At 36.8% G+C, this 12,227-nt stretch overlaps 1 pseudogene; it reads right to left on the bottom strand.

Annotated features, from left to right (window-relative positions):
* Positions 1 to 3,849: 3,849 nt before the first annotated feature.
* Positions 3,850 to 11,752, bottom strand: LOC125479363 (annotated as a pseudogene).
* Between the last annotated feature and the right edge of the window lie 475 nt (positions 11,753 to 12,227).

Here is a 12,227-nt window from a genome sequence, read left to right on the forward strand (position 1 = left end):
AAATCAACATATTGAATTATGTGTTCTTGATGGAACCTCTCCTTTGTGAACTAATCATTCATAAAACTAAATTGAACCTGTAGTTTCATATTGAGTGCCTTTGAAACTCGAAGTTTTCAAACTTGAACAAGCTCAAATTCACTGCTCTGGAAGTATCTGGAAGAAACTACCTGAAGTGGGTTCAAGACGTAAAACTCCATCTTACTGCGAAGGGTATTAGAGCCACCATCGAGGCACCCGCCGACCTTCACAGTAATTTGGTTAATTATCGCCTCGTTGGTTGCACAGATGCTGGATATATGTCTAACCCACATAGGGCACGTTCTCAAATGGGCTATGTCTTTACCATTGGAGACACTGCTATATCTTGGAGGTTTACCAAGTAAACATTAGTTGCGACTTCTTCAAACCATGCTGACTTTCTTGCCCTGCATAAAGCATCGCGTGAGTGCTTTTGGTTAAGAGCAGTTATAGAACATATTCGAAGCACTAGTGGTCTTATGTCTGTCGTTGACCTTCATATGACGATCTTTGAAGAGAATGCCGCATGTATCAAGTAGTTAAAGAAGAGATACATCAAAAGAGACAACATCAAGCATATAACGCCAAAGTTCTTTTACTTTCACCATCAACAACAACAGCAAAACATTGAAGTCAAGCAAATCCGTTCCCAGGACAACCTGACTGATCTCTTCACCAAGTCATTGCCCAATTCTACTTTTCAGAAGCTCGTCCAAGGAATCAATATGCGTGCATAAATTATCTAAATTGAATCGCTTGTAGTTTTCTTATTTGGAAGTTATGTCTAACTCAAGGGGAGTATCCTGAAACATACTCACTTGATCTTAATGTATTCTTTTTCCTACGATTAGGAGCACTTTTTCCACTGGGTTTTTGCTACCTAACAAGGCACCCATCCTGGGATGATCATACTCCGTTGAGTTCACTACTTTCGTCATGTTTGACGTTTGTTTTAGACATTATGCCTACTTCTCACTTTTCTCCTTAGTCTATGGGTTTTCACCTATCCTAGGTTTTACCATAGCGAGGTTTTGTGAGTTTTACTACCCATGCATACTTACTTTCTTATATTAAAGAATCGCATTTACCATACTGACTTCATCAACTGTTCTACCTTATCTGTTGAAGATCCGATGCAATGTTTGTTTGAGTATTTACACACTCAAGGGGGAGTGTTGCAGTCATATTTAGAATAGGAATGTGATTATGTAAATCCTAGTGGATTTAGGAATATCTCTTATATTCCTATTACTAGTTAATTACCTATAAAGAGTTGTAATCCGAAAAGGGTAAGAATTCTACCTATCCTACTACTATAAATAAAGGCACAATGGGGTGATACAACACACACCTCACAATTAAATCACTCTATCTCTTGTTGCCGTCGGCCTCCCTCTCTCTATTCCCCTAGAATAGTTCCGTCACATAGGCCTACAACACAAATCACTTTTAACATATATGTCCTAAGATTATTTATCTTCTTCAACTCACAAAACCACTCTCAACTTCCTCCGTCACATGTAACAATTTACCATGTTAAATTGCTATCTCAAGTTTGGCAATGAGACGTGTTAGTTTATTCGCCAGAAACCTGTAGCTTTGTAACAATAATCATAAGAAAAAATCATTCTTATTAGACTTATACAAATACAATCTTTTACATATTGCTTTATTTTTATTAGTGGTTTTTACACTAATTAAGTTCTAATGGTAAGGGAGGAAACTAATATTAATGTTTTATTTCTTTTGATGTGGTTAATATTTTGTGAAGCAATGAAGGGAAGTAGCAAATTTTTAAGGTATAGGCAAGCTCATGCCGAATATTATAGTAGTTTTCTGTAGCTTTTTGCCGAATTTTTATGGTTTCTTTATTATCAAAGAGTAGGCTAGCTTTTGGAAAATTATGAAGCAATACAAAAATAGTATCATGAAGTTAATGCAGAACCATTATTTATGTTATGCATTTCTAAAAATTCCTTTTTGCCACAAAATGATGGATTCTCAAATTTTCGTTTGTTCCTGGTGGATTCTCAAATCTATATCTTTATTATTTGAGAGGGGGGGGGGTGGAGGAGAAACAACATAGAAACCACCTGTTTGAAGAAACAAATAAGATCTTTGGTTGATCTTATGTATTTGCACCTAAGATGTGAAGAGTATGGGGAGTATGTAGGAAATTTAAGGTGTATATTGAGAGTTGGGTTGTGAAGGTATTATTAGAAAGTATGTGGGGTGTATTAAGATACATTTAAATTTTAAAAAAAACAAAAAAAGAAAAAAAAAGAAAAGAAGCAAATGTGTGGTTTATTCAACAATATGTGAGGTGTTAATATAGACATTGTCTTATATTATGTGTAATTTAACCAGAAAGATAAATAAAAAAAAGGGTTGTTGCAATGAAGAAATTGCAAGCGTGCATGAGACTTGACTCTAATTTAACCAGAATGAAAACGATGAACGAATCGCGGAAACGGAACTATCTTTCTAGGTTAATTCGATCATAGAGAAAATGCTAGATCTTGAAGAGATAGGAGTGGGACTTCATAGGATTGAGCTTAGACTCTGTTCTAGGCTTATCTAGTCTAGGCCACCATACAAGCCCTTAAGGTTCACATGACAATGGAATAACGTTTGCGCAATTATTTCTTAAGGTTCAAGTGGTGATGATTGCTAAAGTTAACATGATTGTGAAATTGTTTTAGAATACTTTTAAATTGATTAAAACATTCTTTCACATGGAGGGCGAGTCAGGTGACAAATATTTGGTAGAGCCAACCAATACATATGAGTTTTATCTTTATTAGAAAGACAGTACACATGCATGACAAGTAATTTGAAAACAAACACGTTTCGCTTAGCCAAGAAAAGAAGAAAACCTTAATTGTGGAAGAGCCTTCTAGGATGAGTGGATGCCTCCCAACATGCAATCCATTGTTGAATTTTGCGGCCCAATTCTATTCGGGCCTTCTGTTTTGTCTTAAAGCCCATATTGTTTTGGTCCTTTAGCTACTCATGTGAAAGCCCACGTGATGGCTAGGGTTTAATTGGGCTAGGGTCGTAAGACGAGGTATGTCAAGTCTCGTGGAACATCTCGAAGAGCCTCCCATGTTGTTCATAGAGGATCTCACTCCTGATTACTATTTGTTGTTCTGAGCTTTCTTCTCCTGGACCTTAGCTTGAAGAGTATCTTTCTTTCTTTTCTTCAATCACTGCCTCATGCTAGACACGAGAGGGGTGTCGTTCTGGTTGTTGTGGCTTCCTCGGCTCTCTATGTTGGATAATGATACTTGATCAAAAAAGAGTGTCCAAACAATGGATACTAACTTGACAAAGCTGATGAGAGTAGGAATAAGTGTCATTTCCCACAAACGACACCAAATCTTGATGCACAAAGTTGGAGATACTTTGGAACAAAGTAAAGTGTCAAGTTTATGACCATTGCATGGTTGCTCTGGTCATCTAAGTTGGGCTATGTCCGTGAAGGTAGATGATTTTTCAATAATAATATAGAGTTTACATGATACAATGGTCAAAGCATAATCATCATAAGCAAGTTCTAATGACAAGTTTAAGTATTATAATGGCATTAAGGATTAATTTTATGGAGGGAAATGATCTTCTTTTATAATTGAGGAGTCTCCGACCTTCGTGCACAATCGATGTGGGGCTCTAAGAGCTTTATTTCGATGTTGACTCGTGTCGTGCTGTGATTAGCCTCTTGGTTGGAGGTAAATTTTTGTGCTTCAGCAGGGGTGTCTCAACATGAACCCCTCAGTTAGAAAAGTGAATAAAAATTATAGGAGAAAATTGTGTTCTATAAAACCCAAAACCAATTACCTTTATAGATAAAAATAACAAACACGTTACCAAAGAGAGATTTTTTAGTGTGACCTGTACACGAGGTGATACACCACGTGTCACTATACAAATGGTGGGATATGTGTGCTAAAAAGTTAATAACTTAAAAAAATAAAATTTCCCACCACTTCATTTAAACACGTGGTATACCACTTGTCTTCTCGTCTCTATGGTGAGTGTAGCATTGCTGTCACCACCACCACGACCACCACCCCCCATCATCAATATCTGCATCACCATCACTATCGCCATAAGAATCTTCATAGCTTCCGTCATCAGCAATATCATCACCATCTACAGTAAACATCATCATTAGATTCACTACCATCACCAACACCACCATCTGCATGAACTTCATCGTCGTCGTCGTCATCCTTGCGACACCAATAATAATCTCGTACTACCTCCTCTGTTATCTGCACTCCTAGTTCTGGGGAACTCTTCCACTCAAGACAGTTAATCTTCAACTCAGGGCATTTGTATATATGTAAGGTTTTCAAGGATCGGAATTTGACAATGCAATTTCCAGAGAAGAAATCTTGCAGACGCGGTAGAGAGTAAAGTTTCAAACTTTGCAACTGGCTAAAACAAATCTCACCATCATTTACTGCATCATCTGCATCTGATGTCGTTGCCCCTATTCCTCTCATTCTTTTACAATGCCCAACCGTCATTTCTCTTAGCCGCTTTAAAGTTTTGGCTATCGTGTAAGTTGTTAAATATTTCAAACTATGACAACCAACTACTTCCAAAGTTGTTAAATTCTTGAAGGGAATAGCAGATAACACCGGATCCTTCAATGCAGCACAAGCAACCACATGTAGAACTTTCAAGTTTGGAAAAACTGGGTCTGCCCCTGGGAAATTCTCGTTGTATAGATGCATCAACTTTCGCATTTCCTTAACCTTCAAAACACTTAAATGTGGGAAGGTCACGTCTGGATGTACACTATTCTCAAATAAAGAAACTTTCTGGTCAGAGTACTCAAACACCAACGATTTTAGTTTCCTAAACAACTGTGATGAAGATGGACCACACCATATCTCCATGTCTCTGCCTAAGGTCATGTTTTCCAAGTTGGGGAATGATACATCCTGCAATATTACCAACGCAAGAATGATAAACGACAAAAATAACGACAGAAGGAGATTTTTTCTATGAACTAGCTTGAAAAGCTAACTTCGTTCAAGAAAATTGTGTTATGTATTTTTACCTTGTCAATTAAGAACATAGAGTGTTTAATTGGAGTGTAAGGACCTCCAAACTCATGCTTCTGGAAACTTGAAATTTCAGAGGCAAAAAGATCCAATTTACCACATTCCTTCACATCCACTTGTTCGAGTAGCGGCCATTCGGAAGCATGCATTCCTGGATAGAAGCTCTTAAGTTGGGCTAGACAGATAAATTCAATATTTGTTGATTTTGGAAACACAAACTTGGGCATCATTTCTAGTCCCTCTTCCTTGGAAATTATTTCCTCCACTCCAGAACAAAACTTCACTTTTAGCTCTCGTAGTTGCTGAAGACCTCTAGCCACTGAGCATGGAAAAATATATTTCAAACTCTTACAGTCATCTATAAATACCGAATCTAGATTTTCACAACCAAACATTTTCAACTGAGTCACAGAGGTGTAAGGTGTTTCTTCGATCTCAAAAACCACCTCTAAACAACTGCACGAACTTATCAATAAACTTCCTAAAGCATTCAATCTTCCTGCAATGCTAGGTGTAAAGATGCTTATTAGACTATGGCATTCGATAACTTCAACATCTCTAAGTTTGTAGAAAGAGTCTGGATCCAGTTGGTTGTGCCATACTGTAGTCAAAGTAGATAGCCCAAAGATGGACAATATCTCCAACTTTGGAAACCCTACCTGTATTCGAATTACAAAATTGTTAAATTTTTTTTTTATTTATTTTTTACTTTTTATTTTTTTTGTCGAAGTAAATACATTAGACGTAAGAATAATGATCAATAACAGAGAAACAATAGTATAATAATTTTACCTTATCGTCAAAAAGAAAGTATAGTTCTTCTGTCTCAAGTTTAGGTTCAAAGACAAATCCTTTCAGTTCTGCACAATTCTTTAATTTCAAACTGTCCAAAGATGGAAACTGGACATTACAGCTTACTGAGCAGAATCTAGAGAGTTTTGGAAGATCTCTTAGCTTCATATGTTGTAGCTTACAAAACATGCCATCCGTTTTTTCTTCACCATATTCTTCTGTTGAAACTATCTCTTCCATTGATTCACATCCGGTTATCTCTAGTTTTTTAAGTTGTACAAGATTCCTAGCCATGGGAGACGATAGCACAAAGGTTAAACCAGTACATTGATCCACCACCAGGCTTGTTAAGTTCGGCAACACAACCTGCAGTATTTGTACATTCGATTTTTAAAAGAAGAGAATTCACATTAATTGTTATTATCTAGTCAAATGGTATCTTTCGATGAAAAAATTATACCAATAGATATTTCTTGATACGCACTAAATAAAACTGAACCACTTCAAATGATCAAATATATGTAAATTTAGCCAGACAAAATCTAGAAGTTCTATGGTGGTTGTTTCATTTTTCTTTGTAAATTATATCGCTCAAATAAATAAATAAATAAAGAACTACTAATGGCATAAATGGGAAAGAATGACACCAAAGGCATACCTCCTCAGTAATGATATGTGTAAATTGGGCATTGTTTTTCACATGGAGATGCTTGAGTTTTTGAAAATCTTCACTACCTGAGTGGTACACAACATTATCAGCTCCCTCCGACCCATCCAAGTACAAATCTTCACATGATCTCTTCAACAACATTTCTAGACCATGGTCCAATTCACAGCCAGTTGGGAGGTGGAGCTTCAATGTATTGAGGGTTTCATCCACATCGTCCCATTTTGGCGCAGTGCCGATTAATATTTCGTATCTTTTTAACTTGTCTGTGAACAAGTCTGTCGGAATACTGCTAGCATCTGGAACATGTATGCTTAATGCAGCTAAACGAGGCAAGTCCTTCAGTTCCAAAAGGCTAGCATTACTTCTTTCTCCGGTGACTCCTTCTGGCACTCATCCGTTGAAGCTGTTTTTCATTCTCAAGTCTTCTAGACTTTTCAAACTTGATATAACATTAGGTGAAATCGTTTTGAGTTCAGAGCACCAGCTTAAATCCAGCAGTCGAAGACGAGTCAATTTCCCTATTTCTTTCGGCAACTCTTTAAGCTTGGAATATATAAAGCTGAGAATTTCTAGTTGCGATAGCTGTCCGACTAGAGTTATGTCTCCCAACATGCATTGATCTAAACACAATGTACGAAGATTTTCTAGGAGCAGAAGAGATGGAGGTAACGACCAAATATGCACATTGGTAAAATCCATAACTTTAAGCTTTCTCATCTCCTCGAAGAAGTTACCTGGGATTTCAAGCAAGTCACCATCATATTGCAAATGAAAAAACTCCAGTTGTTGGCATTTCAAAACTTCAGGAAGCCTAGGGATGTTTTTGCAAGGCAAAGAGATCATTGTGCAATTTTCCAAAAAATCCTTATTGTTTGGCCATTCCTTCAACTCATCTCCATATGTTCTTAATAAGGCATGTTGGCCCTTGGATGCAATTGAGATGGCAACATCGCGTACCATATCATGCATTGTGAATGATGTATTATCCTCAGATTCAAGTAACAGACAAGAATCTTTAAGCTCTTCAATCCGCGACTGCAATGCATATTATGCGTGCTCCACTGAGTCAATGTTATTAAACAAACCCAAACCAATTGTATATTTCAACAAGTTTGTCAAAGAAGCGTAGGCTCCCCCAAGACGTACCAAAATTCCACATACCAAGAATAGGGGCTTAAGCTTTTGATCATCCAATTGATTGTAACTCCACTCTAAAGCCGAGTATGCTTCTTGTTCGGCTGAGTGTTCGTTGTCAAACACTTTTAGGCATTTCAAGGCATCCCTCCATACTGGTAAAGTATTTCTATTTCTTAAAGAGCTTGCGACTGTGACAACCAAAACTGGCAAACCTCCGCATTTTTTGGCTACTGCAGTTGCCACAGTTTGTTTGTTGGGATTTTTAACAACACCACCTGCCTTCGTCTCAAATAAACGCCAAGCTTCTTCCTCGTTTAAAACTTGAAGCACAAAGTCTTTTTGCAACCGCTTCTCTGAGGATAGCAATTTTCGAGTTCTGGATGTCAACAGTATTCTACAAGTCGGCAGACAAGGAAGTCCTACACTCTGCAAGTCAATGCTTTCCCAAATGTTGTCTAAAATTACAAGAACTTTCTTGGCTTTTATCCTGTTACACAGACGAAGTGCTCTGTCTGACATAGTTTCGCTTTCATAAACCTCCATACCTAACTTTCTGGCAATTTCTTTTTGAATTCCTTCAAGGTCCGGATTTTGCACACTTCTTACCATAACCACATCAGCAAATAACTTTTCTTTTACAGCTTGCCTAAGGACTTCTTCAACCAATGTCGTCTTCCCCACGCCTCCAATACCATAGACCAAAATCAGGTCAGTATTAGGAATTCTCAGTTCATCCATGATCTTCTTGACAATTAAATTCCTCGAATCAAATGCCTCATAATGTTTGTCAGATACCATGGATACCTCTTGTGGGCGGACATTGTATGAAATGCTAGCGAAATCTCTTTTCGCGTAGAGGTTAACAACCGCCTGCTGCAACTTTGTTGATCTCCTGCCTAGCTTGTAACGGAGCACCGGGTTTGGACAAACCCCACGGAGACAGCTCATCTTTGCTTGAGTACCAGGCTTCCATAATTCTTTCGCCTTCTCGGTGATCTCAACCACTTCACCCAGCCAGTTCTGGACGTCAGTGTGGATTGTTTCACCTTTTTCTTCAGCTTCAATAACCTTGAGCTCTAGCCGCTCTCTAGCGGCACTTAATTCGTTCACTTGAGTCTTTAGATTCTCAAGGTTTCTTTTGCAGTGAGCTACTTCGACTGCATACTCGGCAACTTTTCCAACAATTTGCAAAAGAATGTCCATGCCTGCTGATGAATACAAATTAAATTAGTAAAAAAAGGAGATCAAGAAATACTTTACTTTTTTAATTGACTTATGAGTTATGATATACACTACAAGAAATCAAATAAATATGGGCAGAAATACTTGTCTCTAAAAACCCCCAATAGGGGTAAATATGTTGAAAAATTGCCCCTAAAAAAAAAGATGGGGCGGAAAGTAGATTCACCCCTGAAAGATTCGTTGCTATTGTTATAGATGCAAAAAAAATGTCAAATATCCACCCCTATTGTTTTTGTTGCCGCGTTGGCAAGTTTTATAAATACATATCATTACAGGCAGAAGCATCCGCACACCCCTAATACTTTTTAATTATATAAAAAAATAAATCGAGTAGATAATTATATCCGCTCCTAATACTTTCAATTATAAATAAAATTAAATTCACATTATAATAAATGCATTATCCATCCAAACGTTAGTTATTGGTTTTGAATTAAATATTCAAACCCAGCATGATTCATCTTCTTCTTTCCAGATCTAAAAATCTTCTCCTTGTATTTTTAGTCTCTCAAGCTTTGCAGATTAGAACTCTAAGTTCACCTTCTTATTTTGCAGCAGCACATGAGTCGTTCTCAATTAAGAATTGTTCATAAACAAATACAAAAGAAAAAAATAAAACGTAACAACAAAGTCAAATTACAATGTTTACAAATTTGTACGAACAAACAGAAAAATCAACCCTAAATTTCACAATCAATTAAACGTATAGGAAAAATCAATAAACAAAGATTAATACAAGGCAGTTACCTCTAAAATGAAAATTCTTGAGAACCTCTTTCTCCCTGTCAATCAAATTATATTTCTATTCCAAACTATTCATGAAATTCTCTTCCACTCTAAATTATTCAAAACCCCCTCATGTATACCTGCAAAACAAAAAATTCAGGATGGAAGAAAAACTTTGATCAAACCAAATGAAATGAGTTTATCTTCTATCTAACAAACCTTTCATTTGGTCATCTCGGAGTAGCAAGGGACAAATAGACAACAAACTGAGAGTGAAATTGTGTTTCAAGGTGATTATTATGAGGGATGTCATATTTAATAAAGAAGCTGTTAGGAATTGGGATAAAAAGGTTGAAGATATCATCTTAGTACCACTAAGACTTGATGAAGTGGAATGTGAAACACAAACTGAGAGTGAAATTGTGTTTGAAATTTAGTCTCCCGAACGTTTAAGTTCAACACCAGAGGACCTAGAAGTGCAAGACTCTCCCTTAGGATCAACTTCATTAAGAATGAGGAGGTTGAGTGAGATTTATGCAACATGCAACTATTGTATACTGGAACCTGAAAGCTTTGAAGAAGCTGAGAAGGACCAATTTTGGCAGAAGGCAATGAGTGATGGAATTGCCATGATTGAGAAAAACTCAACTTAGGGAACTTGTGAATAGACCAAGGGACAAACTAGTAATAGGTGTGAAATGGGTCTATAAGACCAAACTGAATCAAGACGGCTTCATACAAAAGAACGGCATGACTAGTTGCTAAGGGTTATTTACAACAACATGGGGTGGATTTCAATGAAATTGGCAAGGTTGGACACTATTAGGACTTTAATTGCTTTGGCCGCATAGAAAGGTTGGAAATTGTATCCGTTGGATGTAAAGTCAACTTTTCTCAATAGCATACTTGAAGAAGTGTACATAGATCAACCACAAGGTTTTGTGGTTCCAAATAAAGATGAGAAGGTGTTCAAATTAAGGAAGGCACTATATGGAATAAAGTAAGCACCAAGGTCTTGGTACATTGAAATTGACTCCTACTTCAGCAAAAGTTCAAGTGAGGAAACAAGTTATACAAAGACGGGAAAAGGCTAAGAAAAACTACCTGTGTTTATCTATGTTGATGATGTGGTGTTCACTGGAAGCAATGAAGCTATGATTTATGAACTCATGGAGGATATGATGAAGTATTATGAAATGATTTCTTCTTCACTTTCTGGGAATTGGAGTGATTCCATAATCCAGTGGTATTTTCATACATCAACAAAAATATACACAGACCTTACTTGAGAAATTTGGATTGAAATGATGCAAAGTCAATTGCTACCCCCATTGATTACAAATGAAAAAGTGTAAGAATGATGGAACTGAAGCTGCCGATGAGAATTTGTAGAAGAAAATTGTTGGCAATCTACTTTATTTGACTGCAAGAAGACTTGATATCATGTTTGTAGCAAAACTACCATCAAGATTTATGCATGGTGTAACACAGATTCACATGGGAACTTCAAAAAGGATCCTCAGATACATCTCATGAACCTTGGACTTTGGACTCAAGTATAAAAAGTGAAAATGCAGATCTAATTGGCTTCTGTGATAGTGACTGAGGTGGAAGTGAGGATGATATGAGAAGTACCTCAAGTTATGCCTTTACATTTGTATATGGGATATTTTCTTAGGCTTCAATCAAGCAACAAAGTTCTGCAATAACTAAGACTAAAAACCATGTGTTCCATCAGAAGACTAGAGACAAAAAAAATAAAAAATAAAAAATAAATAAATTCCATTTCATCGTAGAGGCATTGCTGGAAAACACAATTGAGTTGTTGTTCTGCAAGTCTGAAGGTCAGACTGCAGATATTTTTAGCAAAACTCTGCCTAAACATATATTCGTTTATCTGAGAGGATTGCTTTGTTGGGTTTTTTCCAGCCCATAAGTTGTCCTACGTCTATAAGGAATTATAGTCTTAGAGGATTAAATTGTTTTCCCAATTGGAGTTAGTTTCTCAATTGGAGAATGATTCGTAACTAGATTCCAATTAGGATTAGTAATCCTTATTGAAGAAGACCTTTATTATGTCTATATAAAGGGGCTATTGTACTAGTTTTGAGAAGGGGAGAAAAACAATAAATTGTATACCACTCAAGGGATTAGAGTGAGAGAATATTGTAAAGTGTGTGCAAGAGAAAAGAAAAGAGATAGTGTATTTCTTGTTCTTGTTCTTTCAGATTTTTCGTCAAGTCCTAGCTCTAGAGATTTGGCAAGATTATTGGTTGTACTCATTATTGATAAAGTGAAAAATTGTTGTTGCTGTCCCGTGGACGTAGGCACGTATTGCCGAACCACATAAATTCGTGGTGTTATTTATCTTGGTTATTTGTTTTTCGATTTCTGGAGTTTGTTCTATTTTTCTCATTCTTAAACGCGATATTCTCAACATGCTTGGAGTCAAAGCAGAATCCATTTAGAAGGGAATGTTGGAGCTAAATGAGATTTGGTTTCAATTCCAACGGCTAGTGTTATGTAGCTGCTAGTGTTACTTTGTTGTAAGTGGACAACGTGTG

The sequence above is a fragment of a genome, unplaced genomic scaffold, assembly GCF_019419815.1.
Source record: "Pyrus x bretschneideri cultivar Hongxiangsu unplaced genomic scaffold, Pyrus_bretschneideri_v1 Contig28, whole genome shotgun sequence".
Classification (NCBI taxonomy): Eukaryota; Viridiplantae; Streptophyta; class Magnoliopsida; order Rosales; family Rosaceae; genus Pyrus; species Pyrus x bretschneideri.